This window comes from Oratosquilla oratoria, chromosome 27 (genome assembly GCF_046742065.1).
Source record: "Oratosquilla oratoria isolate Oo_2021 chromosome 27, ASM4674206v1, whole genome shotgun sequence".
NCBI classification, from domain to species: Eukaryota; Metazoa; Arthropoda; class Malacostraca; order Stomatopoda; family Squillidae; genus Oratosquilla; species Oratosquilla oratoria.
In genome coordinates this window covers 10,407,918-10,414,722 of record NC_134803.1, presented here as the reverse complement: position 1 = coordinate 10,414,722, position 6,805 = coordinate 10,407,918, and positions in this window count along the sequence as shown.

Sequence of the window (6,805 nt, the reverse complement as noted above, 5' to 3'; positions counted from 1 at the left end):
AGGAGGCCAGGAGTCTTGTAAATAAGAGAAGGACCGATGATTTTGGTGAAGGGATTAACAAAAATGTAAAGATTAGAAATATAGATAAGAGCAGCACAATGGAAGGTGAGGATAATAAGTTCCAGAGATTTAATGAGGAGGGGGGGGGGGCGGATACCAACCTCCCGAACATTGGGGGAATAGGTTCGGTAACATAGCAAAGATTGCGCAGAGAGTTGAAAAATTGGAAGAACTAGAGAAGGTGAACAAAAACTTAACTAATGAAATAGAAGAATTAAAAAGACAGTTAAAAGAAATAAAAGAGGAGAATAAAGAATTAAAGAGGAATATTAAAGACAATAAAGAGGCCATAGCAAAAGAAGCACAGGGTTGGAAAACAATCCAAGAAAACAGTAAAGTTGCATTTACTGACATAATTAAACAGCAAATGAAAGAAACTGAAGACTCAGTTATTAAAGTGATGAAACAGAAGGAGAATATAGTAAGAGACTTAGCAGATAAAAAGAAATGTATAATTATATTAGGAATGGAAGAGAAACATAACCTAAATAGAACCACAAGAATCAATGAGGAAAAAGAAAAAGTAAGCACTTTACTAGAATTAGTTCAGGAAGATGAACCTGAAATCATGAAACAGATTGAAGAGATGTATAGACTCGGAAAGTATAGTACAGATAAGACCAGACCAATTAAGATTAAATTCAGGTCACAAGCGACGGCAGAAAATATCTTAGCAAAAACAGGGAAACTAGCAACAAGTGAACAATATAAAAAGGTATGGATAAAAAGAGAAATTAATATATACGAAAGAGGAGGAAAAAATGAAAAGACATGAAGCTAAGGAAAAAAACGTGAAGAAAACAGAGTTAGAAAAAGAGAAATTCTATTGGAGATTAGTGAATATGAAAGTAAGGAAATACGACATGCTAGAGAAAAACAAAAGGGAAACAGAGAATACAATGGAAGTGGCAGAAAACTAAGAGTGTCTTACACAAATATAGATGGATTAATAACAGGACTGAACGAGCTGAATGATTATCTGAAGGTAAAAGACCCGGACATAATGGGAATTGTAGAAACGAAATTAAAAGGTCCACTACCACCCAACAGTGTAGGACATGATGCATATAATTATAGGATTAGAAACAGAGAGACAAAACAAGGGGGTGGAGTTATGTTCCTGACTAAGAAGGATATAAACGTGAGGTGTGTCACACATGGAAAGAATACAGTAGAGATGATTCTGATCGAAGTGGAAGACAGATAAGAAGAGCAGAAAGTTTGTGATAAATTATGTGCCTCCAAAAACAGCCTCGTGGGAAGAGAGTGAACATAAAAGTATGTCAGAAGACACAAGGATAACATTAAATAAAATAATGAAAGATGGAGGAAGAATAGTTATGATGGGTGACTTTAATTGCAAAGAAGTCTGCTGGGAAGAGATGACAGTAAAGGGTGGAGACGGCTCATGGGGAAATGTTCTACTCGAGATGATTATTGACAATACAATGACACAGTGGATACAGGAGAACACTAGGTATAGAAATGAAGAACCATCGAGACTAGACCTAATAATCACATATGAACCTAGAATACTGGAAAACATTGAATATAAAACACCAATAAGTAAAAGTGACCACATATTGATTGAACTGGAACTAAATGAGGAAAAATACATGAAAAGAAATGAACAATATAGAAAAAGAAGAATGACGTATGAAAAAACAAACTTTGATAAAATAAGAGAATTCTTTCAAAAAGAAAAATGGGAAGGAATATACAAAGAAGAAACAACAGTGGAAGAGAAATGGAATATTTTGACAAAAATTGATAAAAAAAAAAGGAGTGGAAAAGTAGGTCCCAAGACAAAAACAAGAAAAAGAATATGTAAAGTAATGGTACAACAAAAGTTGTAGGGAATTAAAAGACAAAAGAGATAAAGCTTGGACCAAATGAAGAAAGACAAAAGACCTGAAAAATGGAAAATATATACTTGTTATAGAAATGAATATGTACAAGCGTGCAGACAGGAAAAGAGAAAATATGAAAAAGACGTCAGAAAAATGTAAAGATCAACCAAAATTATTTTACAGATTTATAACAACAAACTGAAAAACAAACAAGATTTGGAGAAATTAAGACAATGAGGAGTTGAATACACAGAGGAAATAGAAATGGCAGAAATTATGAACAAGCATTTTAAATCAGTGTTTACAAGGGAGAACATACAACCTGAAGAGATTGAATGGAAAGAGAAAGTCCCCCCTATGAAAGAAATAGAAGTAACAAAAAATGAAATAATGAAACACTTGAGTGATCTTGATGTCAGAAAATCGCATGGACCAGATGAAATAGCAAACTGGATTTTGAAAGAATGCAGGAATGTACTGGCCGACAAAATACATACTATAATAAACAGTTCCTTGAAAGAAGGAAAAGTTCCAGAAGATTGAAAAAAAGCAAATATAGTACCTATATATAAAGGGAGAAATAAAGAAGACACTACCAACTATAGACCAGTCTCTCTAACAAGTACAATAGCAAATTTTTTTGAAAATTGTCAAAAGTAGATGGGTAAAATATTTAGAAAAAAACAACAACAACAACAACAACAACAAAAATGTGCTAAATCCAAGACAATTTGGATTCAGACAAGGACGATAATGCGTCACCAATTTAATATGTTTCTATTCAAGGCTAATAGATATAATACAAGAAAGAGATGGATGGGCTGATTGTGCATGTCTAGACCTGAAAAAAGCTTTTGACAAAGTACCACATAAGAAGTTGCTTTAGAAATTAGAAACCGAAGAAGGAATACAGGACAAACTACTTAAATGGATGGAAGACTTTTTGCAAGAAAGAAAAATGAGAGTAGTGATAAGAGACAGACACTCAAATTGGGATGAAGTAATAAGTGGTGTTCCACAAGGAACAGTTCTGGCCCAAATAATGTTTGCTATATATATTAATGATATGGATGAAGAAATTGAAAGTTATATGAGCTTCTTTGCAGATGATGCAAAACTATTAAAAAAGTGGACACGGAAGAAGATTGTGAATCACTACAGAGTGATCTAAATAAAGTTTGGGAATGGAGTAGGAAGTGGGAGATGGAGTTCAATACTAAAAAGTGTAGTATAATGGAATTTGGAAAAGCAAAAACAGAATAACAGGATCATATAAATTGGGAGAAGAAAGAATAAAAAAAGTTGAAAATGAGAAGGACCTGGGAGTCATTATTATGAATAATATATCACCTGAGAAACAAATAAATCAGATTTTTGGAGAAACTTATAATTTAATAAGAACAATCAAAGTGGCATTTACATACCTGGATGAAGAAATGGTGAAGAAAATACTAATCACTCTGATAAGACCAAGATTGGAATATGCAGCAACGATGTGGTCACCAAGTACAAGAAAAAAAATATATAAAAAAAATTGAAAGAATACAAAGAGCAATTACAAAATTGGCACAAACACTCTCAAAACTATCATATGAAGAGAGACTAGCAAAACTTGAGCTACAGACACTAGAGCAAAGAAGAGAGAGAGGAGATTTGATAGCTATATACAGAATCATGAAAGGCATAGAAACTATTGATGGAGAGGATATAATAAAATGGAATGATAGAAATACAAGAGGACACGGAAAGAAAATCAAGAAAGACAGCTATAGAAGAGATCTGAAAAAGAACAGCTTTCCTCACAGAGTAATAGACAGTTAGAACAAGTTAGATGAGAAAGTAGTGTGTGCAAAAACAATACATGAATTTAAAAATAGTTTAGATAAAATGAGATATGAAGACGGGACACCACGAGCATAGCTCCCCTTCCCGTAAAATACAACTAGGTAAATACAACTAGGTAAACACACACACACACACACACACACACCACACACACACACACACACACACACACACACACACACACACACACACACACACACACACACACACACACACATATATATATATAATTACAAATATATTTAAAGTTGGTCAGAAATTTCAAAAAGTGTCGTGAGGCGTTCTGGCAAATGGAGTCATACGGCATTGCGGTTACATGCGTTATAGCGTAAAACTTTATGTGGGTCACCTCACATACTCGTGTTTTCTTTATCTACAAGTGATTAGACCTTCACGTGTAAAATGCCTAAGGTTTCATCTCTGAAGACAAAGCGACATCGTCATTTTTGGAAATGGGTGACAGACAAAAAGAAAATGTCCAAGAGAGTTTTGAGTAAAAACAAGAAATTGGAGTATAAATTACGAGCCGAACACGCTTTAAAATTTCCAAATCTATATAATAAAACCAAAAATTTCTCGGTGCTTGAATCGATTAAACAAATTTATCGTAAAGTGTTAACGTTTAGGGCTTTTTTGAGAGAAGATAAAGATTTCGTGTATAACGATGAAAAATTTGATCAGTTGAAATTATTTGACGTAGAAGTGTCAGAAGAAACTTTAGAAGGGTTTAAAAAGCACTATTTCACCGGTTATAAAAATTTCACGAAAAACGGTGGAAAATCTGATCATAGAAACTATCAAATGTATTACTTTGATAGGGCTTTTCATGATCATCAGCGAAAAAGACGTAACAATAAGTATGCCATTAAAAAGGTGAGAGAGGAAGCACTAAGAGTGAAAAAAATTAACAAGCTTCAGTAAATTGAAAATGAGGTGAAGCAATTACAAGAGGCTAAACGAATAAAGGAAAAGGAAAAGGTCGAAGAGAAACAGAGGCAGATAGAAGAACGTTTAAAGAAAAGAGAAATAAAACAGAAAGAAAAAGAGGAGAGAGTTAAGGCTGTAGCCGAACGCAAACGTATGCGTCAGGAAAAAATAAAAAAAGCCAAAGCATTATCAAAATTTAAAAAGAAATTTGCTAGCGGAGAAGAAAATATTTCAAAGGAAGACATCAAGCTACTGGAAGAATTACGGAAAGAGCGTACAGATCGTCACAAGAAGAAGCAACTTTTTGTGGATTCGCGTCAAAGACTTGATATCAAGTATATTGGAGCTCTTCATGAAAACGACAAAGAAGGGGTTTCTTTACACTCCATCGGTCAAATTGGTGACTTCAAATGCAAAATTTGTCAAGCTCTGTTATGGAAAAAAGAAAACAAATCTATATGTTGTAACGCTGGGCAGACTTCTTTGAGGTTACCCTCAGAAATTAAGGAAAAGGATTTTAAAGCTTTGTATGAAGGTTCGTCTCCTTTCTCGAAACGTTTTTTGCACCACATGATTGGATTCAACACGCTATTCTCTTTTACGTCATTTACAGCCTCAGGAAACCTTCAAAATTTGGCAGAAAAGTTAATTTGTTACAAGGTCCAAAGAAAAATATACCATAAAATTGGCTCCCTAAAACCTCATCTATTTGTCGATGAACGTCAAAAAATAACAGCAGACGATAAAAACCATTTTGGAAAGCGAGTGATGGATTTTTAGATTTGTATTTCTATTATGGAAAAGACCAGCAAGTAAAACTGCGTGGTCAAAAATTGTACACCTATGGAAGTAGTGAAGAAGAAGAGACAGCAAAACGACGAGTAAGAGAAGAAAAAGAAGTATCTGCCAGTGAGACAATAGTGTCTCAGATTTACAATTATATGGTAGTCAACAATGCGTGTCTCGCGGGTATGTTAAAAGAAATAGTCTGCAAAGTTACTCATTGAAGCTCATGTAAAAAAATATGGAAACGTTCCTGACATCATGTCTATAACTTTGAAGACGGCTAAAGGAATCAAGACACGAGAACATAAAGGCGTGTACCATCTTCCCTCTTCTTCTCCGCAAGTTGGGGGGATCGTTAATTTTGGTCCTGACAAGGATCCGCTGACGATAACAATTAGCTCTCCAAAGGCCAATTCATCATTTCCTTTGAAAATTGTTAACCATAACAACTATTTTTACGACAATTTTCAGTACCCCTTACTGTTTCCTAATGGAGATCTTGGGTATTCTTATACAATGACGAAACAGTGTAAACCTGGGAAAGGTGTTGGAAAATATAACCGTCTTTCACCTTCTATGTACTATTAATTTTTATATATGGAGAGAGAAGGGAATTTTAACTATATAACGAAAGGAAGAAAATTGTTTCAGCAGTTTACCGTGGATAATTATGTCAAAATTGAATAATTTTTTTTTCTTTTTTTTTAGAATGTAATCAGAGACAAATAAGAAAAGAACGAGCAGATATTTTCTGCATCACAACAGTTTGACCGAATACAACGATGAGATTTATTTGGACGCATTAGATGACATACAAAAACATGTATGGAATTGTGGAGGCGGAAGGATTACTGAGTATGGGTTACCGCCTTCCAGAGACGGAGAGAAGACATCAAATGTTATTCGCAGAGAGAGATCCTACAACAAAGAAAAGTTACAGCAAGATGTTACAAAAAAAGTTAAACTTTTAAACGACAAACAGAGACATTGCTATGATGTTGTAATGTCTCGAGGGGTGAAGGGGGGGTGGGTTGGAGCTGTAGCACCTAGGGTAGGAAGCGGCCGCATCCTTCGTGCACTTGGTCAGCACCTTTCACCCCAACTCTCACTTGTGGCTCCTAGTAGCTGTTAGTCTAGGACAGCGGCCACACCCCGGGCAACCATCTCGGCTGATGGGCTAAACCAAGTGAGGGGTGCCACACACTGTGGCATGGAGGAGTGCCAGCTCTACTAGATAAAGACTAGAACAGCAAGCTCAGTATATGTACTCTACTTGTCAGAGGACTTTGGTGAGTTTAGTGTGATAGCAAGATGGGTGACATATCTAGGGCGAACCA